The 17,129-nt window shown below is 33.6% G+C and overlaps 1 protein-coding gene across 3 annotated transcripts in view; it reads left to right on the top strand.

Moving 5' to 3' along the window:
- The window catches only part of c10h2orf69 (chromosome 10 C2orf69 homolog), a 37,496-nt gene that overhangs the window by 14,767 nt on the left and 5,600 nt on the right, over window positions 1-17,129 (top strand). The window lies entirely within an intron of this gene.

Here is a 17,129-nt window from a genome sequence, read left to right as displayed (position 1 = left end):
TTTTCGACATACTATACTATTGCCTTTGGGTCATTTTTTTGACATGCTAAATTTTATGAGGTTTTTTTGGCTTTTTTTTGGACTTTATTCCACACTTTGTTTATTATATTCGCATCTCTACAAAGCTATTCCATGTTGTTTTCAGACGTTTTTAGGAGGGGTCAAAATTTGACTTTTTTCGACATACTATACTATTGCCTTTGTGGCCATTTTTTTGGACATGCTAAAATCATGAGGTTTTTTGGCTTTTTTGGACTTTATTCCCACTTTGTATGCTATGACGCGTCTCTACAAGCTATTTATGTCGTTTTCAGCCATTTTTAGGAGGGTCAAAATTTGACATTTTTTCGACATACTATACTATTGCCTTTTGGATATTTTTTTGACATGCTAAATTATGAGGTTTTTTTCTGGCTCTTTTTTGAACTTTATTCCACTTTGTATATCGTAACGACATCTCTACAAGCTATTTATGTTGTTTTCAGCTGTTTTTAGGAGGGGTCAAAATTTGACATTTTTCGACATACTATACTATTGCCTTGTTGGCCATTTTTTTGACATGCTAAATTATGAGGTTTTTGGCCTTTTTTGACTTTATTCCCACTTTTATATGCTTATGATGTGTCTCTATAAAGCTATTCTATGTCGTTTTCAGCCGTTTTAGGAGGGGTCAAAATTTGATGTTTTTCGACATACTATACTATTGCCTTTTGGGCATTTTTTTTGACATGCTAAATCATGAGGTTTTTGGCCTTTTTTGGACTTTATTCCCACTTTGAATATTATATACGCATCTCTACAAGCTATTCTATGTTGTTTTCAGCCGTTTTTAGGAGGGGTCAAAATTTGCCATTTTTCGACATACTATACTATTGCCTTGTTGGCCATTTTTTTGACATGCTAAATTATGAGGTTTTTGGCCTTTTTTGGACTTTATTCCCACTTTGTATGCTATAACACATCTCTACAAGCTTTATTCTATGTCGTTTTCAGCCGTTTTTAGGAGGGGTCAAATTTGACATTTTTCGACATACTATACTATTGCCTTGTTGGCCATTTTTTTTTGACATGCTAAATCATGAGGTTTGGTCTTTTTTGGACTTTATTCCCACTTTGAATATTATAACGCATCTCTACAAGCTATTCTATGTTGTTTTTCAGCCGTTTTTAGGAGGGGTCAAAATTTGACGTTTTCGACATACTATACTATTGCCTTTTGGCCATTTTTTTGACATGCTAAATTATGAGGTTTTTGGCCTTTTTTTTGGACTTTATTCCCACTTTGTATATATGCTATGATCTGTCTCTACAAGTTATTCTATGTCGTTTTCAGCCGCATTTTTAGGAGGGGTCAAAATTTGACATTTTTCGACAACTATACTATTGCCTTGTTGGCCATTTTTTTGACATGCTAAATTATGAGGTTTTTGGCCTTTTTTGGACTTTATTCCCACTTTGTATGCTTATAACGGTCTCTACAAGCTATTCTATGTTTTTTCGCCATTTTTAGGAGGGGTCAAAATTTGACTTTTTTGACATACTATACTATTGCCTTTGGGGCCATTTTTTTTGACATGCTAAATTATGAGGTTTTTGGCTTTTTTTGGACTTTATTCCCACTTTGAAATATCGTAATGCATCTGTACAAGGTATTTCATGTTGTTTTCAGCTGTTTTTAGGAGGGGTCAAAATTTGACATTTTTCGACATACTATACTATTGCCTTGTTGGCCATTTTTTTTGACATGCTAAATTATGAGGTTTTTGGCCTTTTTTTTGGACTTTATTCCACTTTGAATATTATAACGCATCTCTACAAGCTATTCCATGTCGTTTTCAGCCGTTTTTAGGAGGGGTCAAAATTTGACTTTTTGTGACATACTATACTATTGCCTTTGTTGGCCATTTTTTTGACATGCTAAATTATGAGTTTTTGGCCTTTTTTTGGACTTTATTCCCACTTTGAATATTATATAACGCATCTCTACAAGCTATTCTATGTTGTTTTCAGCCGTTTTTAGGAGGGGTCAAAATTTGACTTTTTTCGACATACTATACTATTGCCTTTGTGGCCATTTTTTTTTTGACATGCTAAATTATGAGGTTTTTTGGCCTTTTTTGTGACTTTATTCCCACTTTATATGCTATGATGTGTCTCTACAAGTTATTCTATGTCGTTTTCAGCCGCTTTTTTAGGAGGGGTCAAAATTTGACATTTTTCGACATACTATACTATTGCCTTGTTGGCCATTTTTTGACATGCTAAATTATGAGATTTTTGGCCTTTTTTGGACTTTATTCCCACTTTGTATTATAACGCGGTCTCTACAAGCTATTCTATGTTGTTTTCGCCATTTTTAGGAGGGGTCAAAATTTGACTTTTTTCGACATACTATACTATTGCCTTGTTGGCCATTTTTTTTGACATGCTAAATTATGAGGTTTCTGGCTCTTTTTTGACTTTATTCCCACTTTGAATATTATAACGCATCTCTACAAGCTATTCTATGTTGTTTTCAGCCATTTTTAGGAGGGGTCAAAATTTGACATTTTTCGACATACTATACTATTGCCTTGTTGGCCATTTTTTTTGACATGCTAAATTATGAGGTTTTTGGCTTTTTTTTGGACTTTATTTCCACTTTGAATATGATTAACGCATCTGTACAAGGTATTCCATGTTGTTTTCAGACGTTTTTAGGAGGGGTCAAAATTTGACATTTTTTCGACATACTATACTATTGCCTTTTGGCCATTTTTTTGACATGCTAAATTATGAGATTTTTTGGCCTTTTTTGGACTTTATTCCCACTTTGTATATTATAACGCATCTCTACAAGCTATTCCATGTCGTTTTCAGCCGATTTTTAGGAGGGGTCAAATTTGACTTTTTTCGACATACTATACTATTGCCTTGTGGCCATTTTTTTTGACATGCTAAATTATGAGGTTTTTGGCTTTTTTTTGACTTTATTCCCACTTTGAATATTATAACGCATCTCTACAAGCTATTCTATGTTTTTTCAGCCGTTTTTTTAGGAGGGGTCAAAATTTGACTTTTTCGACATACTATACTATTGCCTTTTGGCATTTTTTTTGACATGCTAAATTATGAGGTTTTTGGCTTTTTTTTGACTTTATTCCCACTTTGAATATCGTATGACGCATCTGTACAAGCTATTCCATGTTGTTTTCAGACGTTTTTAGGAGCGGGTCAAAATTTTGACTTTTTCGACATACTATACTATTGCCTTGTTGGCCATTTTTTTTGACATGCTAAATTATGAGGTTTTTGGCCTTTTTTGGACTTTATTTCCACTTTGTATGCTATGACGCGTCTCTGTACAAGCTATTCTATGTTGTTTTCAGCCATTTTTAGGAGGGTCAAAATTTGACTTTTTTTTCGACATACTATACTATTGCCTTGTTGGCCATTTTTTTTGACATGCTAAATCATGAGGTTTTGGCTTTTTTGGACTTTATTCCCACTTTGTTTATTATAACAGCATCTCTACAAGCTATTCTATGTTGTTTTCAGCAGTTTTTAGGAGGGGTCAAAATTTGACTTTTTTTCGACATACTATACTATTGCCTTGTTGGCCATTTTTTTGACATGCTAAATTATGAGGTTTTTGGCCTTTTTGTGACTTTATATCCCACTTTGAATATGCTATAACGCATCTCTACAAGCTATTCTATGTTGTTTTCAGCGTTTTTTAGGAGGGGTCAAAATTTGACTTTTTTCGACATACTATACTATTGCCTTGTTGGCCATTTTTTTTGACATGCTAAATTATGAGATTTTTGGCCTTTTTTGGACTTTATTCCCACTTTGTATATTATAACACATCTCTACAAGCTATTCCATGTCGTTTTCAGCCATTTTTAGGAGGGGTCAAAATTTGACATTTTTCGACATACTATACTATTTTCTTTTGGGTCATTTTTTTTGACATGCTAAATTATGAGGTTTTTGGCTTTTTTTTTTGGACTTTATTCCCACTTTGTATATATATTATAACGCATCTACAAAGCTATTCTATGTTGTTTTCAGCCAGCCATTTTTAGGAGGGGTCAAAATTTGACATTTTTCGACATACTATACTATTGCCTTGTTGGCCATTTTTTTGACATGCTAAATTTGAGGTTTTTTGGCCTTTTTTTTGGACTTTATTTCCCACTTTGTATGCTATGACGCGCCTCTGTACAAGCTATTCCATGTTGTTTTCAGCCATTTTTAGGAGGGGTCAAAATTTGACATTTTTCGACATACTATACTATTGCCTTTTGGCCATTTTTTTTGACATGCTAAATCATGAGGTTTTTTGGCCTTTTTTTTGGACTTTATTTCCCACTTTGTTTATATATCGCATCTCTACAAGCTATTCTATGTTGTTTTCAGCCATTTTTAGGAGGGGTCAAAATTTGACTTTTTCGACATACTATACTATTGCCTTGTTGGCCATTTTTTTTGACATGCTAAATTATGAGGTTTTTGGCCTTTTTTGGACTTTATTCCCACTTTGTATGCTATGACGCGTCTCTACAAGCTATTCTATGTTGTTTTCAGCCATTTTTAGGAGGGGTCAAAATTTGACTTTTTCGACATACTATACTATTGCCTTGTTGCCATTTTTTTTGACATGCTAAATTATGAGTTTTTTTTTTGCCTTTTTTGACTTTATTCCCACTTTGTATGCTATATCGGTCTCTCCAAGCTATTCTATGTTGTTTTCAGCATTTTTAGGAGGGGTCAAAATTTGACATTTTTCGACATACTATACTATTGCCTTGTTGGCCATTTTTTTGACATGCTAAATTATGAGTTTTTTGGCCTTTTTTGGACTTTATTCCCACTTTGTTACATATTATATCACATCTCTACAAGCTATTCTATGTTGTTTTCGGCCATTTTTAGGAGGGGTCAAAATTTGACTTTTTCGACATACTATACTATTGCCTTGTGGCCATTTTTTTTTGACATGCTAAATTTGATGAGGTTTTTGGCCTTTTTTGGACTTTATTCCCACTTTGTATGCTATGACGCGTCTCTACAAGCTATTCTATGTTGTTTTCAGCCGTTTTTAGGAGGGGTCAAAATTTGACTTTTTTCGACATACTATACTATTGCCTTGTTGGCCATTTTTTTGACATGCTAAATTATGAGGTTTTTGGCCTTTTTTGGACTTTATTCCCACTTTGTATGCTATGAACGCGTCTCTACAAGCTATTCTATGTCGTTTTCAGCCATTTTTAGGAGGGGTCAAAATTTGACATTTTTTCGACATACTATACTATTGCCTTGTTGGCCATTTTTTGACATGCTAAATTATGAGATTTTTGGCCTTTTTTGGACTTTATTCCCACTTTGAATATTATTATAACGCGTCTCTACAAGCTATTCTATGTTGTTTTCAGCCGTTTTTAGGAGGGGGGTCAAATTTGACTTTTTTCGACATACTATACTATTGCCTTGTTGGCCATTTTTTTTGACATGCTAAATTATGAGGTTTTTGGCTTTTTTGGACTTTATTTCCACTTTGTATATTATAAACGCATCTGTACAAGGTATTCCATGTTGTTTTTCAGCCGTTTTTAGGAGGGGTCAAAATTTGACATTTTTCGACATACTATACTATTGCCTTTTGGGCCCATTTTTTTTGACATGCTAAATTATGAGGTTTTTGGCCTTTTTTTGGACTTTATTTCCCACTTTGTATATTATGACGCGCCTCTACAAGCTATTCTATGTCATTTTCAGCCATTTTTTTTAGGAGGGGTCAAAATTTGACATTTTTCGACATACTATACTATTGCCTTGTTGGCCATTTTTTTTGACATGCTAAATTATGAGGTTTTTTGGCCTTTTTTGGACTTTATTCCCACTTTGTATTATAACGCATCTCTACAAGCTATTCTATGTTGTTTTCAGCCATTTTTAGGAGGGGTCAAAATTTGACATTTTTCGACATACTATACTATTGCCTTTTGGGTCATTTTTTTTGACATGCTAAATTATGAGGTTTTTGGCTTTTTTTGGACTTTATTCCCACTTTGAATATTATAACGCATCTCTACAAGCTATTCTATGTTGTTTTCAGCGTTTTAGGAGGGGTCAAAATTTGACTTTTTTCGACATACTATACTATTGCCTTGTTGGCCATTTTTTTGACATGCTAAATTATGAGGTTTTTTGGCCTTTTTTTGGACTTTATTTCCACTTTGTATGCTATGACGCGTCTCTACAAGCTATTTATGTCATTTTTAGCTGTTTTTAGGAGGGGTCAAAATTTGACATTTTTTCGACATACTATACTATTGCCTTTGCTTGTGGCCATTTTTTTTGACATGCTAAATTATGAGGTTTTTGGCTTTTTTTGGACTTTATTCCCACTTTGATATATTATATGAATCTCTCTACATAGCTATTCTATGTTGTTTTCAGCCGTTTTTAGGAGGGGTCAAAATTTGACTTTTTTCGACATACTATACTATTGCCTTGTTGGCCATTTTTTTTGACATGCTAAATTATGAGGTTTTTGGCCTTTTTTGGACTTTATTCCCACTTTGTATGCTATGATAACGCCTCTACAAGCTATTTATGTTGTTTTTAGCTTGTTTTTAGGAGGGGTCAAAATTTGACATTTTTCGACATACTATACTATTGCCTTGTTGGCCATTTTTTTTTGACATGCTAAATTATGAGTTTTTTGGCCTTTTTGTGGACTTTATTCCCACTTTGTATATAATATGCTATATGATCTGTCTACAAGCTATTCTATGTCGTTTTCAGCCATTTTTAGGAGCGGGGTCAAAATTTGACTTTTTTCGACATACTATACTATTGCCTTTTGGCCATTTTTTTGACATGCTAAATTATGAGGTTTTTTTTGGCCTTTTTTGGACTTTATTTCCCACTTTGAATATTATACATCTCTACAAGCTATTCCATATGTTGTTTTCAGCCGTTTTTAGGAGGGGTCAAAATTTGACATTTTTTCGACATACTATACTATTGCCTTTTGGCCATTTTTTTGACATGCTAAATTATGAGGTTTTTGGCCTTTTTTGGACTTTATTCCCACTTTGTATTATAACACATCTCTACAAGCTATTCTATGTTGTTTTCAGCCATTTTTAGGAGGGGTCAAAATTTGACTTTTTTTCGACATACTATACTATTGCCTTTTGGCCATTTTTTTTTTTTTTGACATGCTAAATTATGAGGTTTTTGGCTTTTTTTTGGAACTTTATTTCCCACTTTGTATTATAACGCATCTGTACAAGGTATTCCATGTTGTTTTCAGACGTTTTTAGGAGGGGTCAAAATTTGACTTTTTTCGACATACTATACTATTGCCTTTTGGGCCATTTTTTTGACATGCTAAATTATGAGGTTTTTGGCCTTTTTTGGACTTTATTCCCACTTTGTATGCTATGACGCGCCTCTCAAGCTATTTATGTCATTTTTAGCTGTTTTTTTAGGAGGGGTCAAATTTGACTTTTTTCGACATACTATACTATTGCCTTGTTGGCCATTTTTTTTGACATGCTAAATTATGAGGTTTTTTGGCCTTTTTTGGACTTTATTCCCACTTTGTATCCTATGACGCATCTCTACAAGCTATTTTTATGTTGTTTTCAGCATTTTTAGGAGGGGTCAAAATTTGACTTTTTTCGACATACTATACTATTGCCTTGTTGGCCATTTTTTTGACATGCTAAATTTTGAGGTTTTTGGCCTTTTTGTGACTTTATTCCCACTTTGTATGCTATAATGATGCATCTCTACAAGCTATTCTATGTCGTTTTCAGCCGTTTTTTTTTTTTTTAGGGGTCAAAATTTGACATTTTTCGACATACTATACTATTGCCTTGTGGCCATTTTTTTGACATGCTAAATATGAGTTTTTTTGGCCTTTTTTTGGACTTTATTTCCCACTTTGTATATATATACGCATCTCTACAAGCTATTCTATGTTGTTTTTCAGCCGTTTTTAGGAGGGGTCAAAATTTGACATTTTTCGACATACTATACTATTGCCTTGTTGGCCATTTTTTTGACATGCTAAATTATGAGGTTTTTGGCCTTTTTTGGACTTTATTCCCACTTTGTATATGCTATGACGCGTCTCTACAAGCTATTCTATGTTGTTTTTAGCCATTTTTTAGGAGGGGTCAAAATTTGACATTTTTCGACATACTATACTATTGCCTTGTTGGCCATTTTTTTTGACATGCTAAATTATGAGGTTTTTGGCCTTTTTTGGACTTTATTCCCACTTTGTTATGCTAATATACGCGCCTCTCTACAAGCTATTCTATGTCATTTTTTCAGCCATTTTTAGGAGGGGTCAAAATTTGACATTTTTTCGACATACTATACTATTGCCTTTTGGGCCATTTTTTTTGACATGCTAAATTATGAGGTTTTTGGCCTTTTTTGGACTTTATTCCCACTTTGTTAATTATAAGCATCTCTACAAGCTATTCTATGTTGTTTTCAGCCATTTTTAGGAGGGGTCAAAATTTGACTTTTTCGACGACATACTATACTATTGCCTTGTTGGCCATTTTTTTGACATGCTAAATTATGAGTTTTTTTTGCCTTTTTTGGACTTTATTCCCACTTTGTAATATTATAAACACATCTCTACAAGCTATTCTATGTCGTTTTCAGCCGTTTTTAGGAGGGGTCAAAATTTGACATTTTTCGACATACTATACTATTGCCTTGTGGCCATTTTTTTGACATGCTAAATTATGAGGTTTTTTTGCCTTTTTGGGACTTTATTCCCACTTTGTATTATAATGACATCTCTACAAGCTATTCTATGTGTTTTTTCAGCCATTTTTAGGAGGGGTCAAAATTTGACATTTTTTCGACATACTATACTATTGCCTTGTTGGCCATTTTTTTTTGACATGCTAAATTATGAGGTTTTTGGCCTTTTTTTGGACTTTATTCCCACTTTGTATACTATAACGTCTCTACAAGCTATTCTATGTTGTTTTCAGACCATTTTTAGGAGGGGGTCAAATTTTGACTTTTTTCGACATACTATACTATTGCCTTGTGGCCATTTTTTTGACATGCTAAATTATGAGGTTTTTTGGCCTTTTTTGGACTTTATTCCCACTTTGATGCTATGGTAAGCGCATCTCTACAAGCTATTTTATCATTTTTTCAGCCATTTTTAGGAGGGGTCAAAATTTGACATTTTTCGACATACTATACTATTGCCTTTTGGGCCATTTTTTTTGACATGCTAAATTTTGAGTTTTTTGGCCTTTTTTGGACTTTATTCCCACTTTGTTATAATGACGCGTCTCTACAAGCTATTCTATGTTGTTTTCAGCCATTTTTAGGAGGGGTCAAAATTTTGACTTTTCCGACATACTATACTATTGCCTTTTGGCCATTTTTTTGACATGCTAAATTATGAGGTTTTTGGCCTTTTTTGGGACTTTATTCCCACTTTGTATATGTTATAACGCGTCTCTACAAGCTATTCTATGTTGTTTTCAGCCGTTTTTTAGGAGGGGTCAAAATTTGACTTTTTTCGACATACTATACTATTGCCTTGTGGCCATTTTTTTGACATGCTAAATTATGAGGTTTTTGGCTTTTTTTGGACTTTATTCCACTTTGTAATATTATGAACGCGTCTCTACAAGCTATTCTATGTTGTTTTCAGCCATTTTTAGGAGGGGTCAAAATTTTGATTTTTTCGACATACTATACTATTGCCTTGTTGGCCATTTTTTTTGACATGCTAAATTATGAGGTTTTTGGCCTTTTTTGGGACTTTATTCCCACTTTGTATACTATGACGCGCATCTTACAAGCTATTTTATGTCATTTTTTTAGCTTTTTTAGGAGGGGTCAAATTTTTGACATTTTTCGACATACTATACTATTGCCTTTGTGGCCATTTTTTTGACATGCTAAATCATGAGTTTTTTGGCCTTTTTTGGACTTTATTCCCACTTTGAATATTATAACGCATCTCTACAAGCTATTCTATGTTGTTTTTCGGCCATTTTTAGGAGGGGTCAAAATTTGCCATTTTTTCGACATGCTATACTATTGCCTTGTTGGCCATTTTTTTGACATGCTAAATTATGAGATTTTTTGGCCTTTTTGGACTTTATTCCCACTTTGTATATTATAGCAATCTCTCTACAAGCTATTCTATGTTGTTTTTCGGCCGTTTTTTGGAGGGGTCAAAATTTTGACATTTTTCGACATACTATACTATTGCCTTGTTGGCAATTTTTTTGACATGCTAAATCATGAGGTTTTTGCCTTTTTTGAACTTTATTTCCACTTTGAATATCGTAACGCATCTGTACAAGCTATTCCATGTTGTTTTCAGCCGTTTTTAGGAGGGGTCAAAATTTGACATTTTTTCGACATACTATACTATTGCCTTGTTGGCCATTTTTTTGACATGCTAAATCATGAGGTTTTGGTTTTTTTGGACTTTATTCCCACTTTGTTTATTATATCAGTCTCTACAAGCTATTCTATGTTGTTTTCGGCGGTTTTTAGGAGGGTCAAAATTTGACATTTTCGACATGCTATACTATTGCCTTGTTGGCCATTTTTTTTGACATGCTAAATTATGAGGTTTTTTGGCTCTTTTTTTGGACTTTATTTCCACTTTGAATATTATAAACGCATCTCTACAAGGTATTCCATGTTGTTTTCAGACGTTTTTAGGAGGGTCGAAATTTGGCATTCAATATTTTGACATTTTTCGACATACTATACTATTGCCTGTTGGGCCATTTTTTTTGACATGCTAAATTATGAGATTTTTTGGCCTTCTTTTGGACTTTATTCCCACTTTGAATATTATAGCACATCTCTACAAGCTATTCCACGTCGTTTTCAGCCATTTTAGGAGGGGTCAAAATTTGACTTTTTTCGACATACTATACTATTTTCCTTTGTGGCCATTTTTTTTTGACATGCTAAATTATGAGGTTTTTGTCTTTTTTGGACTTTATTCCCACTTTGAATATTATAACGCATCTCTACAAGCTATTCTATGTTGTTTTCAGCCATTTTTAGGAGGGTCAAAATTTGACTTTTTCGACATACTATACTATTGCCTTGTTGGCCATTTTTTTTTGACATGCTAAATTATGAGGTTTTTGGCCTTTTTTTGGACTTTATTCCCACTTTGAATATGCTATGACGCGCATCTGTACAAGCTATTCTATGTTGTTTTCAGCCATTTTTAGGAGGGGTCAAAATTTGACATTTTTCGACATGCTATACTATTGCCTTGTTGGCCATTTTTTTTGACATGCTAAATTATGAGTTTTTTGGCCTTTTTTGGACTTTATTCCCACTTTGAATATTATAACACATCTCTACAAGCTATTCCATGTCGTTTTCAGCCGTTTTTAGGAGGGGTCAAAATTTGACATTTTTCGACATACTATACTATTGCCTTGTGGCCATTTTTTTGACATGCTAAATTATGAGGTTTTTGGCCTTTTTTGGACTTTATTCCCACTTTGTATGCTATGACGCGTCTCTACAAGCTATTCTATGTTGTTTTAGCTGTTTTTAGGAGGGGTCAAAATTTGACATTTTTCGACATACTATACTATTGCCTTTTGGCATTTTTTTGACATGCTAAATTATGAGTTTTTTGGCCTTTTTGGACTTTATTCCCACTTTGTATGCTACTATAACGCGTCTCTACAAGCTATTCTATGTCGTTTTCAGCTGTTTTTAGGAGGGGTCAAAATTTGACATTTTTTCGACATACTATACTATTGCCTGTTGGCCATTTTTTTGACATGCTAAATTATGAGATTTTTGGCCTTTTTTGGACTTTATTCCCACTTTGTATATTATAACACATCTCTACAAGCTATTCTATGTCGTTTTCAGCCGTTTTTTTTAGAGGGGTCAAAATTTGACATTTTCCGACATACTATACTATTGCCTTGTTGGCCATTTTTTTGACATGCTAAATTATGAGATTTTTGGCCTTCTTTGGACTTTATTCCCACTTTGAATATTATAACACATCTCTACAAGCTATTCCACGTCGTTTTCAGCCGTTTTTAGGAGGGGTCAAAATTTTGACATTTTTCGACATACTATACTATTGCCTTGTTGGCCATTTTTTTTGACATGCTAAATTATGAGGTTTTTTGCTCTTTTTTGAACTTTATTCCCACTTTGAATATTATAAACGCATCTCTACAAGCTATTCTATGTTGTTTTTCAGCCGTTTTTTTGGAGGGGTCAAAATTTTGACATTTTTTTTTCGACATACTATACTATTGCCTTGTTGGCCATTTTTTTTGACATGCTAAATTATGAGGTTTTTGGCCTTTTTTGACTTTATTCCCACTTTGAATATCGTATACGCATCTCTACAAGCTATTCCATGTTGTTTTCAGCCGTTTTTAGGAGGGGTCAAAATTTGACATTTTTTCGACATACTATACTATTTTGTTTTGGCCATTTTTTTTGACATGCTAAATTATGAGGTTTTTGGCCTTTTTGGACTTTATTCCCACTTTGTATTATTATGCGCATCTCTACAAGCTATTCTATGTTCGTTTTCAGCCGTTTTTAGGAGGGGTCAAAATTTGACATTTTTCGACATACTATACTATTGCCTTGTTGGCCATTTTTTTGACATGCTAAATTATGAGGTTTTTGGCTTTTTTTGGACTTTATTCCCACTTTGAATATTATAACACATCTCTACAAGCTATTCTATGTTTTTTTCAGCCGTTTTTAGGAGGGGTCAAAATTTTGACATTTTTCGACATACTATACTATTGCCTTTTGGCCAATTTTTTTTGACATGCTAAATCATGAGGTTTTTGCCTTTTTTGAACTTTATTTCCCACTTTAAATATCGTAATGCATCTGTACAAGGTATTCTATGTTTTTTCAGACGTTTTTAGGAGGGGTCAAAATTTTGACATTTTTCGACATACTATACTATTGCCTTGTTGGCCATTTTTTTGACATGCTAAATTATGAGGTTTTTGGTTTTTTTGGACTTTATTCCCACTTTGTTTATTATATCATCTCTACAAGCTATTCTATGTTGTTTTCGGCCGTTTTTAGGAGGGGTCAAAATTTGACATTTTTTCGACATGCTATACTATTGCCTTGTTGGCCATTTTTTTGACATGCTAAATTATGAGGTTTTCTGCTCTTTTTTGAACTTTATTTCCACTTTGAATATTATAACGCATCTGTACAAGCTATTCCACGTCCTTTTCAGCCGTTTTTTAGGAGGGGTCAAAATTTGACATTTTTTCGACATACTATACTATTTTCTTTTGGGTCATTTTTTTTTGACATGCTAAATTATGAGGTTTTTGGCTTTTTTTGGACTTTATTCCCACTTTGAATATTATAACACATCTCTACAAGCTATTCTATGTTGTTTTCGGCCGTTTTTTGGAGGGGTCAAAATTTGACATTTTTCGACATACTATACTATTGCCTTGTTGGCAATTTTTTTGACATGCTAAATCATGAGGTTTCTGCTCTTTTTTGAACTTTATTTCCACTTTGAATATCGTAACGCATCTGTACAAGGTATTCCATGTTGTTTTCAGCGGTTTTAGGAGGGGTCAAAATTAGACATTTTTCGACATACTATACTATTGCCTTGTTGGCCATTTTTTTGACCTGCTAAATCATGAGGTGTTTGGTTTTTTTGGACTTTATTCCCACTTCGTTTATTATATCAGTCTCTACAAGCTATTCTATGTTGTTTTCGGCGGTTTTTAGGAGGGGTCAAAATTTGACATTTTCCGACATACTATACTATTGCCTTGTTGGCAATTTTTTTGACATGCTAAATTATGAGGTTTCTGGTCTTTTTTGGACTTTATTCCCACTTTGAATATTATAACGCATCTCTACAAGCTATTCTATGTTGTTTTCAGCCGTTTTTAGGAGGGTCAAAATTTGATGTTTTGTGACATACTATACAATTGCCTTGTTGGCCATTTTTTTGACATGCTAAATTATGAGGTCTTTGGCCTTTTTTGGACTTTATTCCCACTTTGTATGCTATGACGCGTCTGTACAAGCTATTCTATGTTGTTTTCAGCTGTTTTTAGGAGGGGTCAAAATTTGACATTTTTTGACATGCTATACTATTGCCTTGTTGGCCATTTTTTTGACATGCTAAATCATGAGGTTTTTGGCCTTTTTTGGATTTTTTTTTGCCACTTTGTATATTATAACGTGTCACTACAAGTCATTCTATGTCGTTTTTAGGAGGGGTAAAAATTTGACATTTTTCGACATACTATAGTTTTGCATTTATGGCCATGTTTTTTGACACGCTAAGTTATAAGGTTTTTGTCGTCATTTTGCCTTCATTTCCAACTTGTATAATATGACACATTTCTACAAGGTACAATAGGTCATTTTCAGCCATTTTAATGGCATGTCAAAATTTGACAGTTTTGGACATACTACATCATGGTGCTTTTAGCCATTTTTTGACGTGCTAAATTATGAAGTTTTTGGCCTTTACTGGCCGTTATTTAGTATATAGTATGAAAGGTCTCTACAGGCTACAATAGGTTATTTTCAGCTATTTGTATGACATCCCAAAATTTGACTTTGTTTTACATTTCCTATGACGTTTTCTGACATTTTTTCAACTTGCTAAATAAATGTTTTTGGCCCTTTTTTGGACATTGTATGCTATGATGTGTCTCTACAAGCCATAATATGTAGTTTGCAGCCATTTTTTGACATGTAAAAATTTGACGTTTTTTGACAGACTATACTATGGCATTTTCGGCCATTTATTTTACTTGCTGAATTATGACGTTTTTGGCCTTTTTTTGGACATTGTATACTATGTTGTGACTCCATCCATCCATCCATTGTCATCAGCTTATCTGAGGCTGGGTCGCTGGGGCAACAGGCGGAGCAGAGAATTCCAGATGTCCTTCTCCCCAGCAACAATTTACAGCTCCTCTTGGGGGGCCCCAAGGCAATCCCAGGCTGGACAAGATATGTAATGTCATGTTCAGCCATTTTTGTGTCAAAAAATCATCAAAAACGTCCTAGTATTGTATGTCAGCCAAAAATCATCCAAAACGTCATAGTATAGTATGTTGTCCAAAAATCATACAAAGCGTCAGTATATTATTTCATCCAAAAGTTATCCAAAATGTCATAATACAGTAAGAGAACAAAGTACAACATCATTCACATAAAATGCAATATCCATCATGTTGTATTTGTATTGCATTTTTGTTATATTGTATTTTAGATACATTTTAAAAATAATGAATGTTTCTGTACCTCATGGCAATAAATGGAAATGAAAGGAAAGTGTTTTTTTTTTACAGCCTAACTGATATGTTTGATAACAAAATAAATAAATTATTCAGTTATTACATATACACAACACACACAAACAAGCAAACAAAATACCATACACTTGAACATAAAACATGTCAGTACTCTCTAATGGACAAATATGTTATTACGTCACAGTTTCTAAAATACCTCAGATTTTACTTTGACATTTCTTTACCGATATTCCTTGATTCTGACAGAAGGATCTCCCGATACTGGTTTTACATGTTTCAGGAAAACTTCACCTGATTTATTTGCCACAACGATATATCAATCACCTTTACGTGCTTAAATTTGTTCTGTTCTATCAAATTAGTGTCTAAACTGTATGAATCTACAGCTAAATGATATTTAGTGGCATAAATAAAATATCGGCTGATATATCTGTCTGCTCTGCTGATATAAGGGTCATATGGTGTTGAAACAGAAAATACAGTATCGGCTGGGAGGTCTGTCAAAAACTTGACTGATATATGAGTCAGGCCGATAATCAACTAAGTTTTTGGAAAGGCAAAATTCAGTATCGGCAGTGACGTCTGTCTAAACTTGACTGATAAATGAGTCAGGCCAATAATCAACAAAGTTCCTGATAGGGAAAATTCAGTATCTACAGTGACGTCTGTGTAAAAGCACAACTGATGTTTGGGTCAGACCGATAAATGAGCTTATATTTTCTTGGAACAGATAAATCGATATCAGTAGAGACATCTGGCATTTTTCTATTGAAGTTTTTGGCTTCTTATTGACAACGTTATATATTTTAAGATCATTTTTTCTCACTTTACTTAACAGTGAGAGTCGCATATTTAAAACTAATGGTGGCATCATCATAAGTCATCCTGTGGGGCTCATGTACTGTATGTATATTAAAAATGTCCCCGCAGTCTGTATAGAGGATGCTCATATGTTTCAGTTGTGATCAAAGTGATGTTCTGCATGTGTTTGAGATGTCAGAAGAGATCTGACATTCAATGAAATGACTTCCATGTGTTTTTTTCAAAATCCTCATTTAAGACATTTATGAGACACTGCATAAAGACAAAAACAGACACTTGGGGGATGTCAGTGCGAATCAGTCATGGCAGTCTGTAACCTGAAAAAAAAACACATAATATAGTATGTCATCGTAAAGTCATCAAAAACGTCATAGTATATCACCCAAAAATTGTTATATATCATCAAAAACAACATAGTATGTCGCCCAAAAATACTAAAAAATTATGTAGTATACTACGTTGGCCAAAAATCGTCACTGACGACTTATAGTATGTCATCCAAAAATCAAGCAAAACATCATAGTATACTTTGTTGTCCAAAAATGATCAAAAACATCATAGTATGTCGTTCCAAACTACATAAAAAAAACCCATCATGGTACAATATGTCTTCCAAAACAGCATCAAAATTCATAGTATAGAATGTTGTCCAAAACAGAAAAAAAAGTCACAATATAGTGTCTTTCGAAACTGCATAAAAATATCATAGTAAAGTATTTTGTTGAAGAAGCATGGGAAAAAAATTCCATAGTATACTAAGAGTTCTTAAAAAAAGTCATAGTATAGTATGTTGTTCCATTTGGCATAAAAAGTCATAGTATTATGCCTTCCAAAAAAGCATCAAAACGTCAAGGCCAAGTATTTGTATTTGTGAATGTAGTGTCGGCAGAACTTGTGTTGTTATTGTTTCTCACGGCAGCGAGTGGATAATTGCTCATTCAATCCAGTCAAAAGTGATCAGATCAGGTT

This window comes from Plectropomus leopardus, chromosome 10, assembly GCF_008729295.1.
Source record: "Plectropomus leopardus isolate mb chromosome 10, YSFRI_Pleo_2.0, whole genome shotgun sequence".
In the NCBI taxonomy this organism is placed as follows: Eukaryota; Metazoa; Chordata; class Actinopteri; order Perciformes; family Serranidae; genus Plectropomus; species Plectropomus leopardus.
The sequence above is the reverse complement of the archived record's forward strand: the minus strand, read 5'-3'. Positions and strand labels throughout refer to the sequence as shown.